Source organism: Coloeus monedula (genome assembly GCF_965178545.1).
Source record: "Coloeus monedula genome assembly, chromosome: 5".
NCBI lineage: Eukaryota > Metazoa > Chordata > Aves > Passeriformes > Corvidae > Coloeus > Coloeus monedula.
In genome coordinates, this window is record NC_138785.1 from 62,426,679 (window position 1) to 62,449,415 (window position 22,737).

The following is a 22,737-nucleotide window of genomic DNA, read 5'->3' on the forward strand; positions in this document are numbered from 1 at the left end:
ACAGTCACCATTTTCTCCCTTTTGTTTTTAGTGCATCCATCTGCCACATGACATTATTTGTAATTCCTCTTCTGAATGAAGAATCAACATAGCATCAGGTTAACATCAGTATTATTACTGTTTTTTGAACAGGACACTTAACCTAAGTACAGAGCTTCATGAACCCTTTTCATTAGGGGGAGCGATAATTGAATCTAGCATCTTTGATGTAATCCTGCTCATTTACAGTGTACAGAGTCCTGTTTTCCTACGCACAGAAGAAATCAAAGCGGAGACAAATTCTTCACAGAGAGCTCCAAATGTCTGTAATCCAGCCTCTGGCTAAAAAGTCCTCTCCTATTTTTACACTACTTCTGTGGTTACATCTGGTATATTCTTCTTGCCTTTTCTCTCATCTTCATTAGCCAATCTGGGAGTCTCACACCTTTCAATGTAAATACGTATTATGTTATTTCTCCTGCATACACAACTTGTAAACATCATTGCATTGCATTGCCTTTTGATTTATGCTTAAGGTACAAATAACAGTAGTTTTACCTCCTTGCTTCTAAAGAACAGCTTAGTGACTGTTTTCAGCTGTGTTAAATGAAGGAATTTGGCACTCTAAACTTCATCAAGGTAACATTCATTGTCTACCAAACTGCAAGGCAAGTAAGAAATGCTAGCTTTTGGGCATTATGTAGCAATTTGGTAGCTTTGTGCAAGAAAGTTAGTGATGTCTGTTGGCAAGGAATGTGCAAGAAGACGTCTAAAGCCCAGTCAATACATCTGAAGTGATCAGATCTGCAGATGCCTGATTAGTTTCAGGCCAGTCTTTTCTAAGTTCTAAAGCCTGTGTTTACCCTTGCAATTTAAAAGCCGTAGTCTTTACCCTGACTTTTGCAGACAGCTCCAAAAAAAAGTTTGAATGGCATTTGAGATGCTATTTCTTAGGGCAGTGAGTGAGTCTAGAGAAGTTTAATCACCATTACTCAATGTCCAAAATGCAAACTCTGATTCATAATCTATTTTTCTTTTTCCTTCCACTGGCATTATGCTTTACAACAGGGAATCATGAGGTTGGGAAAGCATATTTGGAAACATAAAGCCAACCTAGATCCAAAATATGTAAATCAGTGTGTTCTACCCACATTGTGAAGGGTCAGTTTTAGGAGCATGTTGAAACATTCCACATTATGGAACTGGTAAATAAAACCAAAACAACATTTTTAAACTTTCTTCCAGTTCCATGATTTATTTCTCAGAAATGATTTCTAGCTGTGATATTTTCTTTATATTTTATTTGACCACAGTTGTTCAGCTTGTCCTTTTATAAATAGTTTGTGGATTTGGATCTGCCTTTCATCATACAGACCTTGTCATGCTTCCAAAGAAATACATAGATTCATATTTAATAGGGTTAGAAATGTCAACCCACTCATGTAGCCATATATGTGCTGTACTTGTGTGTATACAGTTGTGAGGCTATATTACAAAGAAGTAGAACCTTTTTACAGAAATTTTATCATAATTGAAGAATAATATTTTAGAAAAAATGTACTGATTCCTTTCAAACATCCTATGAAGAGACTTATTTTGAAACTCCTTCTTGAAGGTCACCCCAGGGACTACTGTCCTTTTCATAATCACCACAGTGGGCTGTGGAAGGAATTTAATGATTGATAGACAGATGGACTATTTTTCAGAGTATTGTGTGAGTTTTTAAGGCCATTGCTCTCTAATCTGAAAGTTTCCAAATAAAAGGAAAGGGCAGTATCACATGACCCAGCCACAAGTATTCTCTTAGCCAAAGAAAATTTACATCTTATAGACCATCTAGGCTTGTCCTCAGGGTAACCTTGATGTTTACAGATGAAAAAAAATCCAGTGATATGGAATCTAAAACCAGGGGACAAAGGATGCAGAACAAAGAAACCTAATAGACTAAAAGCTATATATTTTAACAAACACTCGAAAAATTCTTGGCTACATTCCTGCTGTACAAAGATAGCAAAAGTCACTCTTTCCCTTCTCCAACTAGGTTGGTGGCTGTCTTATGTTGGGATCACTTCGTTCTTCTCCTGTAAGAGAAGTCTGCATAGGTTTTTAAAGTGTGACTCCAGTCTCATTCTGAAACCTTCTTTCTGACTCTCTCTTCCTCTGCTCCTAACATCCAATGACAAGGATGTTGGCTAATTAAAACTGGGAAGTCACTTCCCTTGAGGATTTTCCAGTCATTGTCTTTGTGATGACAAACTTATTAACAAAATATTTGATGTTTACATCTGAGTTATGCAAAATTCTTTGTTAAGAATACAAAATTATTAGGGCAGAGATAAGCATTCAACAGCCTGAGGGGGCAGGTATCTAATTCTTTATTGTCTTCTTTCCTGATGGCCTCATACTTAGGCAAGGAGTGATTAAATGTTAAAAATGTTTTCTTCTCAGCACAGTTCTTCATGACTGTGTCCTGCACTCAAGAAGGATGATAGTGTGACAAACTGCAGCCAGGCCATTGAGTGCTGGGCCCAGGTAATCACACAGAAATCTTTGTATGAGCGGTGCTTCCTGTGGGCTGAAAAGTGCCTGCATGGTAGAGATGTGCTCAGTTTGCATTTGATCACCTTAGGGAGGCATCCATGGTCATATGACAGGTGTTGGCATGACACACAAAGGTAAAACTTTGTTGTGGCTTGGTGATGGGGACAAATACGAGCATTTGATGGTATAAACAGTCCTGCAATAAAATCAGAGACATGTGAGCTGTTTAGAGGATGTATGTCCAAACCACTGATGGGAGACATACATGCTGCTTTCATATAGCTTGCTTTTGCAGAAAAGGCTTAAGTCCCACGGGTCAGAGCACTTTTCTTGGATTTAGTCTTGGATACAGACTCCTTGTTATGATATGAGACACCCCACTTATCATCCTTCCACTTCAGTTCTGTGATTTTTAAATAGGAAAACTTAGTACTATTCTTTCAGATTGTAATAACAGGGATCATCCAAACAGTTTTAATAGAAGTCACTGGAAACATGTATAAGAGAGTAAGGAATTAGATTCTGGGTTTTACGTCTTCAGGGACAGAATTTCATTCCCCACAGAGAACTGAAGTCTGAGAAATCCTTTAGACTGTGAGAAATAATTGAATGAAAAAGCAGAGATTATGTTACTGCCCTTGATTGAGTGGCCATAGCTGCCATTTCCAATTCACATTCAAAAATGCTTTGTAAGATATCCTACCACTTTTGGATAGGAAATGTGCAGTTGTTCCCAGCTTGTGTGTTCCATAGAGTATTTACTACCTTTTCTTTTTGATACATCCCTCTCCACAATGAACACTGTGTTTGATGCTTCAATATGGCACTTTCAAATTGCCCAGAAATTGCAGCTGTTACAGTGTCTGATCATTAAGTGCAGCTCCACACAAAGTATGCTGCTACTGCTTGCTGTGATGTTTATCAGCTCTCAAGTTTTAAAGTCGGTGTTTTTCCAGTAAAGCCTTGGAGTAACTTGGCTTGGGCTGCTCTTATATACCAAGAACCTAATCCTCCAAAGTTTTTCATGCTTAGCTCTCTTTGAAATCACAAGAACTTAGAAATACATTTGAGAATCGGGAGCAATTTTTTTAATCAAAGTTTCTGTGAATAGGATTTCTAAACATACACAAGGGAAGTAGGAGTATAAGTTTAATTGGAAACCATGAGTCTTGGACTTTTAACTCTCTTAGATTACTCCTTAGGATAGAATTTCCAAAAGACTTGAGTTTTTGGCAGTTTGTAACAATTTATTTAAGTAATTACATTTATTAAGAAGCTGGTGGATGTTCAACATATATGAAACTCAGGCTATTGCTTAGATACATAAAAGAATTTCTCTATAGTTGATGTTCTTGGTGTCTCTTCTAACATGACACCATGATGATTTATGATTAATGACTCCTATAAAACAATACCTTGAATTATAGATGTTAAAAACCTGGTTAATCCTCTTTCCAACAAGTGATTGCTGAACTGTTCAGAAGGATATGGTTCCACTGTCAGCAGGAAAAGAACTGTCCTACAGGAAGGGGAAAAAATATAAACATAAATTTTTATGAATGGCTTGTATCTAATGGAAGAACACTCTGGACAGATGGGTCCTGATTTTAGAACTTGCATTTACTGCATTCAAGAACATCAGACACATCCTTCCTTGGGCCTTTTCTTGTTACAGGACAGATTAGAAATGGAGTGAGGAAGGGGAAAAGAATGGCTTGAATAGTGAAGGAGATCTCTTTGAGATTTCTGAGCAATTTTAGTGCTTAGAATTGAAGACAGACACCAGGCAGTACAGGCAACATGAGTGAGAGGGTTTGGGGAAGGAGAACTCCCTCTAGTCACATCATGACTTTGGATCACTACTGGCACCCACAAGTTCTGGCATAATTTGAAAACTCTTGAGCTCTAAGTTTCACTGTTCCAGAAGCCTCTCTTCTCCATTTACCTACTGGCTCTCATTAGCTCACTGGTCCCGTTGCCTGGCAATCCTTTCAACAGCTATATTGCCTTATTTTAAAGCTTAGCTTGTTGCGTTATTGAACACCCTCTCATTAATTTCCCTGCCAACTCACTGTTTGCCTGTCTCTCAACTTCTTACTGAGCCATTGACAATGTCCTTCTATTACTTTTCTGTCAGACTCACTATTTCCTTCAGTTATGACTAACTCCCTTGTCTATCCCTACCCCCTTCTACTCTTCTGTCTCCTGCAATGTTGTTCATTTTCTTTAATTAGGTGTTGTATCTTTTGTACCACTTGACAGAGCTTTCTTTTGTTTTCTCTCAACTTTTTGATTCCACAACATCATCCTCTTATGTGGTGGTTTTCTACTACCCTTACTGTGCCAAACACTCAAAAATCTGGTTTTGTCCATTACTTTCACCAATATCCTCAATCACTTTTCATCTACACTTTGCCTGTGTGTCCATTGAAATATGATATATTAAAACCTGTCACTTGTTGTTAATACTCATCAAAATGTTAAGAGGTTTCCCTCTTTTTCTCTTTTTTTTTGTTGCAGATTATGACTACTGTGTTATAGTTGTCACTATAAAAATGGATGCCAACTGGGATTCCATTTCCTTTCTGGAAAGCCATTCTTGATTTCAATTTTTCATCTTTCATATCACAAAAACCTTGTTGTTCTGCTTTCTCTGAATTTTTGCCTTTTCTTCTTCCAAAATCAAGCAGGGGATCTCCAAAATTGTAATCTTCTCATCTATGGCTTCCTTGGTGTCTACACCATGCTCACATATCTGTCCAGATGGTTTCTTTATCACTGTAAATTTGTTTAGCATTACATTCTGAGCATTTTGTCTCTCCCTTTGAATTCTTCTTCTCCTCCCACGTGTCATATACAACTTTATTACGCTGCTAATGATCAGCTCTGATGGCAGCTCAGCCCCCTCTCAGTATTGCATGTGCTTCTATTCTTCCATAGCATCATTTATACACAGAACACTTTGAATGGCTCAAAACTTGCTTCTTCTGGCAGGATCACAGGGAAACTGGTGACTGGCAACTAAGGAAATCCTCAGGAGAGACTGAAAGGTTTATCTCAGTCATGCTACTCCTCATTATTTATTCTAGGTAGTTATTGAATCCTGCCTTGATAGGATCTTTGTCACAGGGTTTTCATTTATTTAGTTTTGCTTGCATCTTGGCATGATGGCTTTATTTTTCCTGAATAATAACATGGGAATCATTATAGTATCAATCCTCAGTTTTTCCTTAAAATACAGATTCCTCTATCAGGATTGAAAATAAGATGCCTGAAAGTCAGTAATTTCACTTATTCCAAAGGAAGAATGTTTAGCAACAGCAAGGTTTAAATGATGTCAAATCACTGCTTTTGTTTCATGTGCATACATGTAGTGCAATCTTTGAAAGCCTTTAGAAAGAAGATAAACTTTTCCTAGTCAGCAAAACCTAGCTTTAGTTCTTACACATTTAGTTTCTTAATTTATAAATAAATTCTGCTTTTGAATGTGATCAAAGTAATGGAAATCCATTCTCCAGAACATTCTGAAACTTTGAGAGAAAAATTCTCACAGACTTTCTTTTCTCCTGAATGAAACATTCTTTAAATACTGCAACTTAATCCGAAGCTTGTTATATTATATCCTGCAACATAATAACAGGAAAACAGAAGTTTTTCTTCCTTGTAGCAGGAAATTCTGACTACTTCGATGAATTCCCACGAAGAAGTATAATGTATTCAAGGAAATATGTCAGAAGTAAAAAGTGTCATCAGCAAATCTTTGGCCAAATTTACCACATCATGGTTTTTGGCTAGTTACTCAAAGCTGTGTAATATATATAGCAATTCTCCAAACCATACTTTTTCTTTCTTTTTCTTTTTTTCCCTGAGTTTTGCATATGTAATTCTGATGTAATTCAGTGAAGTTATTTCCCACTAGATTAACCCACATACTCAAATTATATTTCTCAGTTTCCAATATAAACACCCAGCTTTGCAGCCCTTACATTTAGCCAAACAAGGAATCCCACTGGTGCCAATACAAGTAAAACCCACTGAAAAGGTATATGGATGGCAGAATCAAGACCTCATAAAGTTGAAGACAACTACAGAGTTAACTAATCCCTATGCTTGCTCTCTGCAGAGTTTAGAATCCTCCTGAGCAATCCCTCCGTATTGTAATATGCAATTCATTATAGAGACTCAAAGTAGGATTATTTTCCAGCCTTTCTTTTTCTTTAGCCCTAACAGGATTTGAATCTGCGTTTCATTTCTCACTCATATCTTTCCTGCTTGCTTTCAGATTTCCCATTTGTTCTCTTTCACAAATGGAGCTTTGGGCAAACATTTTGTATGTGGGATGGGTCGCCATGTTAAAAAGATTATCTCACCATGGAGTCCATCAGCATTTAGCAACAACAGCATTTATATTTTTCTCAGGTTGCCTTTATCTCTTAATCATTATTAGCTGACCGAGATTTATGACATCTTCTTCATCTAGAGATAAAATCAATTAGTTGAAAAATCTTTAGCTTGTTAGCTAAAGTCAAAAAACTAACTGTGAACTTGGATGTGCATAATTGTATTTTCCAGTTCAGCGAGCATGTGTGCAGGAAAACAGCCACAACCCCCAGCAGGGAATGGTCAGCTGGTCCCAGCCTTTTCAGGACTCTTGGTGCCAGCCAGCTTTCAAAGAGGGAGGGATGGGCCCTAAGGAGCCCAAAGGATTTTCCCGACCCTCTTGGGTAATTTACACCAATCTTAAACATGTATGTTTGTCTGAAGTCTCTTTTATCAGCGTGGTAATCCCATTACTGACAAATGAAGATGTAATCACAGTTTATTCAAATAGTTTGAAAGCTTTATCCCTTTTAGAGAGAAAAGGAGAAAGTACAATTGGCTGCAACTGACTTCTTAAACTCCTACTGGGACACTAGCAAAGCAAAAATGATTTTTAAAAAGCATTGGCAGTTGAGTATAGCCTACAGGATCCCTGAAGTAAGGAATCTGCTCTTGCTTAAGGAATTTACATCACACTCAGCACTGTTACTATTAATTTGAATCAGTGGAGAAAAGCGATGTCTCCTTGGTTTGTCCTACAGTGCTGCTTCCTACTGATGCCATCCCTGCTTATCTCCATCAGTAGTCATGAGGGTAGAGATGCTGGCTGAACTGTGTCTCTGTCACCAGGGTAACCACTGCTAATATGCAGAGATCCTCCCTTTTATGAAATGTACACCAGTAACCAAAAAAGTGTGGAGAAAAATCTGGAGTAGACAGCCTTGTGCGTTTTCAAGGGGAATATTAACAACTATCACAATGTTTCTCCATCAGCCCTGTTTGTAGCAAAGGGAAACAGAAATACAGACCCAGTGAAAAGTCTTGGTGCAGAAGTGAAGCCTTGAGCACTAACAGCCCCACTGAAGTCTCTAAGGTGATGAAGTGCCAAAGAGGATCCACGGGAGGTCCTAGGAACCCCTTGTTAAATCTTCTTTGCATGTGGAACAACTTCCTTGTCTCAGGTATAATCCATTCACGCTGTTCTGATACACTAATATAAAGGTTATAAAAATAATCCAAAAGTTATATCTCCCTCTTTCTCCCCCCAGATAACAGCAAAGAACAATTTTAGTAATTTTATGACTAAATATATACCCAGGTAACCTAAACAATTAAAATGAAGAAAAAAAGATTTAGATTATTTTATCTTATGAACAAAATGTTATCTTTAAAGAGTTTATATATAATGCAAATTCCTTTATTAGGTAGATATCTTTCACCTGAGTTTCTTGACTTTATAAAGAAATTTGATCTCACTGATAAACAGAGTATCATGTTCTGCAGTTTTCCGTATAGGATTGAAGTGCAGGAGGTGATTATTGGTTTGCACTTCCATTAGCTAACAAGAATCCCTTAAAAGTAAACTGCTTTTTGCTTTAGAAATCACTATTTTTATTTCTTTTTATTATGATATTTCCTCAACATAGACTAGGAATTAATTATATAATACATAATATATAATAAGCAAAACATTTTTGCTTTGAAGAATGTATAGTCTAAATAGGCTGAAATTGAGAAGAGAGAGACTTGGAGCAACTTGCCACGCACCATACAGCAATTTAGCTTTGTTGCTGGGAGTAGTCTTCTAGAGCTCCATAGGATCATTTTCACTTAATAAAATCCAGCACTTCCAGTGCAGTGGAACTTGCTTCTTTTTGCTGAGCCTTTACTTTTGCTGGAACAAGTTTTCTTGTGGCCACACAGTGAACCAGAGTTGAGAGAGGGTAGGAGTAACACTGCCAGAAAAAAAAAAAAAGGAAAAAAAATTTTTAAAAAATCAATTTTCAGTTGGATCAGTTCCCCACACTGAGTCATTGTTCAGCTGTACAAACTCTCACACTGGCACAATGGAAGGAACAACAAAGGCATGGAATGGCCTGCCAGGGCAAGGGAAGAGGATGCTCCACAGTGAGAAGAGCGATGTTAGCACCAGTGCTTGTTTCCACCAGCTTCGTGCAGCTGAAATGGTGGCCTGTGTTTCCTCATGGGTTTCACCTCAGTTTCACACTGTACTGGGACTGCTTTGGTACTGGCAATGGCATCTTTTCTTGGCTCTGCATGGCACATACATGAATGAGCTCAGAAGGAAGTGTTCAGCTGTGTGAGCAATATTCTCCTCTGAAGGACCTGCGTGCTGCAACTTGGAAACCCTGACTAATACAAGAGTAGCAGAATCTAGGAGTAAGAAACCTCCACAGAAAAGCTTCAGAAAGGCAACAGATTTTTTTTCTGTTTGTAGGTAGTATTCAGAGTCAAGAGGTACCAGGAGTCATTGTCCAATTTCTATTTTGTTTTGGGTTTTTGTTTCATTTGTTTGTGTGTGAAGGGATAAATTTCAACAGGTATTCAGAATACCAAACAACATCTGGTTTTAGGTTGTTTTTTTATATGATGAAAAAGTCATTAAAACCAGCCACTTGTGCTGAAGATATGGCTTTAATCCTTAATGCAGTTGTTCCTTGAGAGAATTTTTGTTCATAAAAGGAAAACTCTGCCTGTTATTGATCATTTAGCAATGTGCCCAAAAATACTTTTAGAAGTGATCTGGTAAGGAAATTTTTGTGGGTCATTAACCAAAATTTATAATTTCATTATATTTCATTATATACCCTAAAGAGTAACTGGTTTTTTTTAACATTAGAATAACCTCTGCATGTTGGATGTTTCCAATTAAATATGAACATGAGCACTTCTTACCCATTTTCTGTCTGATGCATCATGTCAAACCATGTTCTGGCCCTGCGTACATTTTCCTGCTCTCCGCACAAAAAAAGGATATTTCCGAATTCTTCGTTTTCAACTGGGAGTTCCCTTCTAAAGCTATTGAACTTGTGGATTTAGACAGGAAGCAGAGATCCAGCAGCAAGAGGTACAGAATAGCACTGAGACTGTGAAGGAGAAGCTGTGCTGTATCATGGAGAGCCCATCACAAGCAAGTCAGACCTTTGAAGAAAGCTCTGGCAATTTTGCTGAGCTCCATCACACCCTTTGCAGCTGTCAAGTGAGCATTGCTCAGTCTTAAGCAGCACAAGAAGACAGGTGCCTTGGGGTGACTTTATGATGTGTATCCCATAGCGCTGCCCTATGCCCAGAAATTAATTTTTGTGTCTTTTTATGCCTCTAAACTGAGCCTGAGAGGGGGAAGGAAAAACTGAGCAAAACTTTTTCAAAGCAGTTTGCAGCTTGTTCAAGGTCACACAGAGATAGAGACTTTTTTCAGCTGTGACAAGGGAGTGAGGAAGCACCCGGCTGGCTGCTCCCAGGGCAGTTTCTGGCCAGTTGTTCCGTTTCTTTTTCTCTGGAGAGAGACTGAGAGTTGAATTTTTTTTTTTCCCTTCCCTGGAATTTTGGTTTTTCTCCCTTTTCTACTGGACTGCTTCAATATCAGAACACATCAGGAGGACTTTCCACTGGGTACAGAGGGCCTGGCCCTGGGCCAAGTCCCAGCTCCGAGGAGACCAAAGGGAGGACTCGAACACTTTCCCAGGTTTTTTCTCCACAGTGAGAGATTTTATTATTTAGCATTATTTTCCTTTTCCTGTGTGTTTGTTAAATAAATAGTTTTTATCTCTTTCACTTTCCTTTGAGGAAAATTTATTTTCCCCAAACCTGGTGGGGGAGGGGTGGTTTGTAACCTGCCTTCTCTCAGAAAATATATTTCTAAATTTGGCCAAACCAGCACAACAGGGCACGACTTAGTGCAGTGACCTGTCAAACTGAATGTGAGGAGGTGTGCAAGAAGTAGCTTGGGCTTGAGGTTCCGCTGGAGTTTTGAAGTCGGATTCCAAAGCCCACTGCAATCTTTCAGTGGTCTTTGGATTAACGGTACTTGTACTTCAGCATCAAAACAATTTCTTATACGTTAAGTAAACAATTTCTTTAAGGTTTTTTAGCTTGAGGATTGGCTGTGTGTCCTGCTCTTATAGATAGTTATTGGTCCAGGTTACTGATCCTGTGTTGGGCTGCAGACTCCAGCATTACAGATCCCTTCTTTTTTGTAGTGAGGCCCATTTGACCCCATAGTGTGATGGTACTTCCCTGTAAATGAATTATAGAGAGACCTAAGCATCTGGAAAATCCAAACTAGAGTCAGAGTATTGGCTTTGTAATATTTGTACATTATGCTGCCAGAAAATAACAGATATCCGTGTGATTCCTGTGTTGGCTCCCTGATGTGTAATAATCACCTGGTGACTTAATGCTCACCCCAAAGTACATGTTAGGAATTCCAAGTGGAAACTTTTGCATGTCCTTTCATCATGCACATACAAAAATCACTACCATTCCTATTGTTTAATTTACTGCTGATCCAAAATTTATTAATCTTTTAAAAAGCAATTTTAATTTTTGTTTTCAAATAGAAGATGTCTTTTTTGCCCATTTTCTTCTCATTAAAATATATTATTTTGGCAAATAATCTAGGTGTTCAGGACTCGAGCATATGTTTTTCGGAAAAAGTTCCCTTTGGTGGAAAGACATTTGATTTTAAAGGTGTACCCTTTTTTTATAAAAGGCATAAAGGCACTTTTTATAAAAGTGAAAGGCAAAAGATATGAAAAAAATTATACTCAATATGAAAGCATTTCCTCTCCAAAAAAAAGACTTAAAAAAACCCCCCTTTTTTCTGGGGAGTACTTACTATGTTTAAATTAAAATGCTAATTCACAGTAATATATAATATATTTGCCAAAGTGAAATGAAGTTATCAAAGTTTGAAGATAAGAACTGTTGAAATGATACATTTCAGTGAGCAAAGATATTTAATTATTTTATATTGAAATTAGTTTATTTCTCTTTTGGTTAGTATATATAGACTATATTTGACAAGACACAGTTAAAAAGAATAAAATTTCTTATTTTTAATGTTGTGACCATAATAAATTTTTTAAGGATTTTATTTATGCATTTTGTTTTAATTTGTAGGACTTTCTGAACAGTCATGAGGGAAATTTACTGAAAACCTTATGAAATAGAAATTTTATCTTTTCTTTGATTCTCATATTTATCTTTTCCTACTACCACATGGCTCAGAGGTCTGTCAAGTCCTGCACAGGCAACCCAGCCTAGTGTGGTTGTGACATTGCAGCTTTGCAGTTGATAACACACAGGCTCCAATATCCATTGGTATATCTGCATTCACTTTGCCTGTAATGACTGCATTTAGGGACTCAGACATGTAGAAATTTGTTCATGAGCAAGTTTATTAATACAAGAAATTGCATGAAAGCTGAATAATGGAATCAGAATGGTTTGAGTTGGAAGGGACCTACAAGGTCATCCAGTTCCAAAGCCCCTACCATGGGCAAGGACATCTTCCACTGGACCAAGTTGCTCAAAGTCCCATCCAACCTGGCCTTAAACTCTTCCAGAGAGTTCTTCCTTTTATAAGTCATCAGCTTATGATGACTTAGAGAAAAACCATACTTTTAGCTGTTGGGCCACACTTGAGGACAGTCTCAGCTGCTCTGTACGGCAGCAGATTTACAGTTAAGATTGTTACCAGGTTTACCTTTGCCTGAAAAGTTGATGATGGGCATTCAAGTAGGTATAAAATAGTAAAGATTATTGTAAATGTTGAGAAACATGCTGACTCTTAGGCTATGGGATAATGGGCTCTAGCTGTATATAGTAGATCTTAAATTAATCCAATTTTACAATGTTGGATTATTGTTCCCCCTATGAACTGTGCCATCGAATAAGAAAAGCATTACAAACAGTGAAATTCCAATTTCCTAAATTAATAGTTTCAGTTTCTTACAATTTGTGACTTTTAAAATATTTAATAAAAAATAGAGACTCTGTAATAATCTCCAAGGTTTGTAGTAAATCTAAGTTATAGTGAGTGAACTCCAGCTTGTATCTAAATGCTTCCTTGTTCAAAGCTAGAATGCAAAGGAGCCACGTGCCAATCCCTAAGCCTGCAAAGCAAAGAAGAACTAAATTACAACTTTCTGCTTGTTTCTCTGTATAAGTATCTTCTGTTTTAAGAATCCTTAAAAGTTTTCCGTAGACTTTTGCATAAGCCTTATGACCTTCCTTGAAAATAAAGAGTATGTTTTCTTCTCCAATCTAAGCAGCAGGGCTAAATTTATCTAAATAGGTCCAAGACCAAATAATACAGCTGTTGTTTTGCAGTCTTCTGAAGGGACATGAAACAGACTACCTGATGCGTGCTGGGGAACCTGGAATCTGCAAGAGTGTGGGATCATTGCTGACAGTTGGATGTTACTGGTTTGAAGGGGGGAAACTCCAATCCCAGTTTTTCCTTCCTGTTTCTTATGATAGGGCACATGGCTGCAGCCACACAGCTTTGGGCCATGAGCTCCTCTAAAGTTTTGTAGTATTCACAACTGTGTTTGGTCATTAGAATAAGTACTGGGATAGCAGCTGGCAAAATCTTGTTATTAACGTTGCTTTGGGGAACACACTGGGTAGTTCTCAGTCTTACAGGCAATGAGTTCTACAGCAATGTTATGTTCCTACAAACACCTACAAAGAAGATTGTGTAGCAGTGTTTGCAAGAATATGCATCTGTTCCAATATTTTAGCTATATTTCATTTCTTGTAGGTTATGGATCAGTGAAGAAGGGTACAGTGAAAGAATCCAGAATAAAACAATCAAAGTAGCAGCTGGATCTGTACTGAAGCATTTTTTGTATTTGGATATAGGATAGACCTTTTCTAGTCAAGAGGGAAGTATGTCACTACTGAACTGGAGAGAAAAATATGCTATGGAATGGTGATATTAAAGATTTTCTATCAGGAAAAAAAAAAAGGAAGAAAAATATATCGAGATTATACTTCATCAAGATATCTGGAAGTTATCATGATTTAATGATGAAAGAGAAAAACTTGACACTGTGACCCAAAGGCCAAGAGTTTACATTGACCTAAGGAAAAAAATCACCCTTTCTTTCTTCCCCCCTGCAAGTGCAGAAAACTGATTCCACTGGGACAAAGCCAATGCCTCTATCTTCACCTCCTTCTCTTCCCCATCTAGATCTGTGTCTTATGCATTCACAGGGCAGCACCACATCCTCTTCACTACTCCATGACTTCTTGTACAAGATATGGCTGATTGGCCACTTCTGCCAATCAGCTGTGCCTGGCAGGAGAGAAGCCACAGCATCACGTTCAAAGCAGAATCCCATCCTGAAGCTTTCCTCATCACTGCACATGACTGAGGAGTCTGCTGTGTCCTTGCATTGTCTATGACATGTGTGTCTCCTGGGGCATCATCCAATATATCACTGGCTCATGCATCAGAACAGAGGAAATGTCAGCACTGAAGAAAATTATTAATTTTTCAAGGCTAAGGTGCTAAATTCAGAAATTAGTAAAAACTGCCCATCTTGTGGCAGACTACAGCTTACAATGAAGATGCTGCAGCATCTATCTTAAATAGGTTGAGGAGTGCTTGGAAAAGTATGGAAGATTTACCTGGTATCTAGCATCACCTGAACACAATGAAGGCTTTGTAGCCTCTAAAGTTTAGGGATTTGGTGCCCAGGATGGAGTCTGGTCTTCATGTACTCAGCATGTGACCTCCTCATGAAGTGTCTCTGGACAATTAGGCAGCTCCTACTTTAGTCACCAGGCTGAAGATGTGTTCTCTCTGACCTTAGATAACTCTGACTGCTGTGTATCACGTCAGTCCAGGAGCCCTACAGCCACTCCAGCATGGCACAGGGCTTGAACTAATAAAGCTTCTACACAGCACCTCACAGAACAGGCAAAGCAAGGCCACATCTGCCTACAGCCAGCTGTGTGGCTCAACCTCTGAATGGATGGAACACTAAAGGAAAATTACAAGGTGAGGGAAAAGAGAGAGGAGGGAGACACTGCTTTCACCTTTCTCTGAAGGGTAAATACTTTGCTGAGTATATTAATTTTACTAAGCATAAAATTCTGTGCTTGCTTTTATAGAGAGGTGATTAAAGATCCACATTTCAAAAATCAGTCCTGAGATACGGACTTGTTTTGGTTCAGAAGGGCCAGGCTTCTGTTTTGAAATGTGGCCAAATAAAGAAACACAAGTACCCCTCTGTTGATCTGTGCTGCAGTTGGCAAAGGATGCAAGATTAATGGGGCTGGAAATCAAGCACAAAAGGAATCCTCACCCTGTAATAATGGTTTGGGCACTTAGCAGGGATTAGAGAGACTTAGGTTCAGTGTTTGATGTTGTATAGTACTTGTATTCCTGGCTGAGTACTCATACTACTAGGCTGCTGCATGGGGTGGAGGAGAGGAGAGGTGGGAGTGGAAGCCACCTCTCTACCTGGATCTAACTTTGTTTTAAAATGAAACTATTCTATTGAAGTCCGATTCATCTATTCAGAGAATGTCTAAGAGATCAGGCCCTGTGTCTGCACAGAGCGAGAATTTATAAATCTGATAATCAGTGAACTTAGCAGGATGGAAAAATTAAGCAATATTTTTTCTGATTTGAACTTTATTGTCAGGCACCTCAGTCCTTCTTTTATTCTGATTTAGGTTCCTAAGTCCTTTATTGGAGTTTTTTTGTTTTGTTTTGGGTTGGGTTTTGTTTGTTATAATTATTTTTCCAAATTAATTAAATGGTAGAAATTAAGTTTTTGACCAATTCATTTGGAAGACTGTACTCGTTGAAGCATTGGTCAGATTTCAAATACAGTATCACATAAAAAGGAGCAAAACATTAAAACATTAAAAGGAGCAAAATAACTTTTCTTTCTAGCTGCATTAGGAATCAGCTATTGAATCATTTCTTTCAGCGGCTTGAAAGAAGGGGATTTTGGGCTTTGCATTTGTTACTCACTGTGGGTTGAATTCAATCTTTATACTACCTGGTGTAAATCAGGAGTTGTTCCAATGAAATCAGTAGTCACACAATTGTAAAATCAGTTAGTGATCATAGTCTGGCTACACAGACCTGTGGCGTTAATCAGTTTTAAAGATCTGGTCCCTAAGTACTTAATTTCTAGGAAACAGCACAATGTGACATTACAAGGATCCTATTTAGAGACACACACTCTATAGATCAAAGCAGGAACTACTGGAAATGCTTTCTGAAGGTATGTGTAACTATAAAATGTTTTGAGTGGCTGCCAGTATTTTGTAATCAGTGTTGTAAAGTTTTGTGATACTCTTGATGTCTGCAGATGTTATGTGGCCCGTGGCACAGAGCTGATGTTCTGAATTACCAATTATATACCTAATGGAGCCCTGAGAACTAACTCCTGCCCTCCTCTGGGTACTGAGGCAGTCTTTAAACACTAGCAAAGGACTGATGCTATAAATAAAACTCTGTCTCCATAGTGACAGGCAGTTCAGTGCTCAGCTTTCAACACTTTAAAAAGGTAATTGCTGTCTTTTTTCTTTATATTTTTCTATTCTTGGTTTATAACAGCGGTAATAACCTCCTGAGTTGGGCATTTCCTGGCAATTAATGACTGACAGTGTTAAGAACACTTGGCTTTACCTCAAGCCCTCAAATCCTCCAGCCGGTCATTAACTGCCAGGAAATGCCCTTCCCTGTAGTCATTATTGCTTAATTATGTAAACCTGGATTAGAAATTTAATTAGATGACTTTAACATTCTCTTATTCTGTCTCCACTTTCTTCCTCCATGTCCCAAGCACCAGTATTTTCCCCGGTTGTTAGCTGGCACTGCTAATGTTTACTCCAAAATAGTGCCAGTATAGTAAATGCTACACAGAGTCTCTGTGAAACAAGACTGATTCCCTTTTTAGACCTTGGTTGACAGAATTAATCTGCATACTTATTTGTGAATAACACATTAGATTAGGCTGGAAAGAGCCTCCAAGTCCAATTTGGTTCTGCTTCTAGGTAGTGACCGAGAAGAGTTCCCATTGGGAACTCTCCAGTTTGATGAATGAAGGAAAGCTTGTGATGGAGGACACTAAATCTCTGCCTTAGCTTGCCAGCTCCAACTGTGCCTGCTTGAAGACAGATTGTTCCAGGTATAGCTATGTGTTTCCCATGTCTCTTATAAGCCCAAGCATGTAACTGCTGTAAGCAAATGCCTAAAGACAGGATTAGTGACTCTGGATCATTTCCAACCAGACAACTCTTGAAGATACTTTCACAGATCTGTTTCCTTCATCTGAACATAGGGCCAAGCTTTAGCTAAATAATAGTTAATGCAGCATCCAAAGAAAGGTGCCACATTTTCCCTATTAAACATTTCCTTTGTTTATTAATTGTTCTTGAAGAAGATCTCCTGCACAGCACAGTTGCTCTAACACTGACCCCGTCATGCTACAAACAAGTTGCCTTTCAGGAGGCATTACCTCTGTAGCCTCAGGGCCACTGACCCACGTGGATACTTGCATCACATTATTGTCACCATCATCAGTGTCTTACCATTACATTAATAAAATCACCTGCCTTCACCATCTCACTTTAGTCCCAGAATCTTTAGTTGGATAGTAAACAGAAATAAACACTAATATTTGCCATTCTCTTATCTTTGAATGAGCTAGTAGCCAATCTCTAAAAATTGTACTTGAGATTCTGGGACATCTTCTAAAGTATTAATTTGTTTCTAACTTCCATGCAGGCTGTATGGCACCATTTTAATTTTAAAATCACTTCCTCTTTTTTAAGAGTCTAAAATGTTATAGAAAATCCATGGAAATTCATACCTATTAGAAACTTTAACTATGGATGGTAGATCCAGAATATTTGCTCATTATTTTAATTGAGCTATTAAATTATAATATTTCTCTTTGTGTAACATAATATAGTCACAGGGACATGCATATTTGTATCATGTAACTTTTTGGTGGTAATTAGCTAAATAAATAAAGGTGAGGCCTGACTGTTGCACAGGTGGAGGAGCCTTTTACTCTTCAATAAAAGAGGTAGACAAGGTAACTGATTTCCTCCTACCTTTTAAAAGTGGAAAAGGTGGCATAGAATGGACTTCTAGTCCTTTACTTACATGCTACTGGAAAAATGGGGCAAGTACCCAAAGCTGAATACTTGCTGTTTGTGGTGGTGGTGTTTTTCTTTCTGTTCCCTGCACATCCCCGCTTTTCTCCGAACCTGCCCTGCAGAGCTTTAAGGCTGTGTGTGAGAGGAACCCCGTTCATTTCCATGGCACTGCAGGTGCACAAAGCCAGGGACTCCCCACCCAGGTACTTCTGGGAAAGCAATATGGAAAATAACAGTGGCTTTAAAGGAGCTTTTATGGAATTCACTTATGGTCACAGTGAATTTGTCCAATCCATGTTATTAAATTAAAATATATGACAGAAGAAGTATTCCTTCCTTTCTTAAGGTAGGGTGAACCAGAGTTTGGAGATAAAATCTGGAACATGATAGATGTTTGTTGCTATCTTGGCTCTACTAGTGACCTGATGTTTCATGTCTGTGCCTCAGTTTCCCAAATATATAATTACACTTTCTTCCTGTGTAACAGTGATGTTGATGTATCCTGAAAAATAGCATTAAATACACATTAATTGCAGAAATCTCACCAACTCAGCAAAAGGAATGAGAAGGCAGAGAAAAACCTCACTTTACACACCAAGATGCAATGCTTCATAATCAGCAACAGTTGAAGAGTTGACAGCTTAGAAATACAAGTTCATCTTCTTATCTTCGTTGCAACAGTGTATATTTTGCAACTTGAAAGTTTGCTAAAACATCATCACAGAAATATGAAGTAACTCTTCTTATGTCTTTTATATACTTTAGGTTAGTTATTAAAGAAAACATAAATCTATGCACTTTAATTAGTGTATTCTATGAAGCTGAGTGGCTAAGATCGTTCAGTAAACAGAAGGAAACTTAATAGTTAATATTAACAGGTCATTGCCAGGCATATCAGACTAGACAGACGAATTCAATTGCTAAAGAGATTGCTAGTCTAAGTTTCCACTTCAGAATGTAGAGTGAACAGCAAAGAATAGGGCTAAAAGAAAAAGCTCTGAAATATATTACAGAAAATGAAGGTTTTTTGATGAATAACATTTACAGGAAAAAAAGTAATAAATATTTAGAAATAGTTTTGCTTTCTATAGTGAAAGACTACTTTTCTTCCTGCTCTCCCAGGACAGGTTTTGAGTTCAATGGGAGCAAAGAATTGTTGATTTACCAAGGATTACAATACTGATCTTCACATTACACAACAGAATTTATCCACCTCAGGAATCACTTCACTCTCTGTTTTTGTGAGATTCAGTGATGGATCAAAAGGTTATTAACTGCTGTAATCTATATAATCTACCTCTCTTGTGTTGCAAAAAAATGCATTCAGATAAGACAATTTAAGCATTTCTTTGCACAGAGAAGTATTGTCAGCATAACTTATATTGCTTTAGCTGAGTTGGTATTGCACCAATTAAACACATTCATGCTGTTGTGTCAATGCCCACAGAGCATTATACCATGATCTTTTCATTGCAGACAAGGTGCCTGAGCCCTGCTGGCATTGTGTTGTGGATAGCTCTTGTGATATACTGTGGGATACCTCTCTGTGTCTGAAGGAGCAGTGGTTGCAGTGGCTGCTTGCTAATCTAAATCCATTTGGAATGTTATTCTGCTTCCAAATTGTCCTTCACTTGCATGGATGAAGCACAGAAGAACATGATATTTGTCCTTTATCTCACAGGAAATCAAACTCCATCAGAAGGCTGAAGTGTTCCTGGGTAGTCTAATTTCTCAATCACTCTTGAGATTCTGATAGTTTTGGGGAGAAGATATACAGCTGAAGTAATCCAGGATGTGTGACTGTCTTTATGTTGTAATCTAGTTGAAAAATCACAGGGGAGAAATTTTCCTACAGAGCCCCTAATAGATTTTAAGGGTTGGTGATGACAAATTTTGAATTTTTGTTCTGCCTTCATACCTTTAGTGTTTGATGTCCTCCACTGGCAAGCCCAGGTGAAGCCACAACAAAGCCATGGAGCCAGGTTTCATACCCTCTGCATCAAGTAACATGGAGTATGTGTTCCCAATATGTGGAGCTAACCAGGGAGCAGCAAGGGACCTGGGGCAGCTTCTTTAACTTTGTTTATATACTTCAGAAGAAATTTGGAGAAATGTTTTATAGGGTCTTAATTTTTTAAAAAATTAGGCAGCATTTTGAGACTTTTTTTTCTTTTTCTTATTTTCACTAAATAAGAGCAGACAGATTTCTGTAGAGGTTCATGTGTGTTTTCCATTATATTTTCATGGAAATGTTATTTAGTTTGTAGTTTTAGGGTTGTTTTGGTTTTTTTTTAAAAATACGTCTAATTCTTGGAAAGCATGTAACAGACATGGGCTTTACAGTTTAAGCATCACCTTGAACTGCCAGAAAAGATTCAGGAATAATACTGACCTCTGTGTCTCTGAAATAAAAGAAAGTTTCCTATTTGCTGCCCTCCCTTTCAGCATGAAGGAAGTTTTCTGTAAAATGCGAGTCATGTCGAGAATGAATGGTACGTTGCATGAGGCTGCTGGCAGGAGCCAAGCTCAGTGTGAGGGAGCAGCGTGTAGGCAGGGCTGTGTGCTCTGAAAGGCAGGCAATGAGGGAGAGAATCATGTCATGAATGGTGAAGGAGCAGAAATGAGCCAGCTGATTAAACTGATAGGAGCCAAACAGTGCTGTGGAGCCTTTGATGAGTGTCAGAGGTCACCTCCATACAGTTCCCCAAGTCCCCAGGACACACAACCTTGCTGACCTAGTCACTAGATCAGACAAGAGTGTTGAGACTTCATCAGCAAGCAACAACCTAACAGATTTAGAAAACTGATAGACTACCAAGCAAATGTTGCAAAAAGGAGCAAAGGAGAAGCTGCTTGTCGAGAAGGAAAAACTGGGGGAGAGAAAGAAAGTGCTCCAAAGATGTCTTTTTCTTTCTCTCAGCACCAGTACCAGGACATATGAGAAACTTGGGGTAAACACCATTTCCATAAAGATACCTAAGCTCCTGCAAATTGTTGAGATCTGTACTCATGCTAATTCTTCATCTGCTAAAGAATTTATGGAATTTTAGGTATTTCTTTAGCTGTCTGGGGGGTTTCAGTATTTACATACCATTTCAAAATGAATGAGGTATCAACTTAAAAATATAGTCAGCTGCATTGTAGGCACTCTTCCACCCTTTTATCCTTATTTTGTAGGGCTGCTTTGCTTTGGTTTTGGCAGCACGTTGCAAAAGAGACAAAAGTCTACCTCTAAGCAAATGTTTTGAGAGGTGGGAGCTTAAATTGCTGAAGCAGTATGTCTGCAATGCTATAGCAATGTGCCCAGCTACTAAACTCCATTAGTCAGAATGGTTAGTTATTTTGAACCCAAAATAACACTGATGTGGCTACACTGCTTTATATGACACCTATACATAGCATAAACACTCCTGGAGACTTCAGTAAGCAACCTTGGTGTGTGAGCCTTCCTATGTGTGTGTGCAACCTTTAATGAAATGTTCACCTGTTTGGGCTGGTTTTGATATAACCACAATAATAAATAAATCTAGTATCAGAAGTTCACTATGATGAAAGTGGTAGGAAAGCAATAGCAACTCACCTTGAGCACTGCATCCAGCTTTGGGGTTCCCAGCACAGGAGGGGCATTGACCTGTTGGAGCAAGTCCAGAGGAGGCCACCAGGATGATCAGAGGGATGAAGCACCTCTCCTGAGAGGAAAGGCTGGGAGAATTGTGATTTTTTCAGGCTGAAGAAGAGAAGGTTTTGGGGTGTCCTAATTGTAGCCTTTCAGTACCTGAAGGAAACCTACAGGAAAGATGGAGAGGGACTTTTAAAAAGAGCATGTAGTGACAGGACAAGGGGGAATGGCCTCAAACTGAAAGAGAGTAGGTTTAGATTAGATGTTAGGAAGAAATTCTTCACTGTGAGAGTGGTGAGACACTGGACCAGGTTGTCTGGGGAGGTTGTGGATGCCCCATCCCGGAAGTGTTCAAGGCCAAGTTGGATGGGGCCCTGAGAAACCTGGTCCAGTGAAAGATGTCCCTGCCCACATCAGGAGAGTTTGTACTAAGTGATCTTTCTGGTTCCTTCCAACCCAGGCCATTCTATGATTCTGGGATTCTTATTTTTGTTTTAGAAGCAGCTGATACGTTTCACTGAGGTTTCCTGTGCATAGATGAAAATGTCAAGAGCTATGTGAGATGTCTGAGGGTACTCAAGACAGTCGTGTGAAGCTGGCAGATGTAACCTGGCACCTGTGTGAGACCCACATCCACTCAGGCAGAATGAGCTACCTCTCTCTCCCCTGTGAGTTGACTTGCTGCATAGCACATGCAAGGTGAAAGCCATTTAGACAGGTTTGGGTCTTGCTGAAAGCTAACATAGTGTTGAGAAGCAGGACCTATTTGCTTGGGCACAGGACTGAGCTAACACTCTAAATGGTTTCCAGAGTACAGCTGGCTCCCTGGCCAGTCTAGCTGGCTGTTGTTAGCATGTGGCAATGTGGTCGGACCCTAAGAGGAGAAGATCAGTCCAGGCTCTGCTCCACCTTGTCTGTTCCCACCAGAATGATGTTCATGTGGCAGATTGCGATCATGAGCAAGCCAGAAGGAACTGGACTTGCAAAACCTCAGCTGGAGTTTGTAAGAGTTGGTATCAAGAAAGCAGAAATTCTGCTGTATAAACCGAGAATGGCTAAAACAGGCATGGAAAGAAAATGAATGGGATCCTTTTTACAGTTGCTCTTTATAATGTAAGATA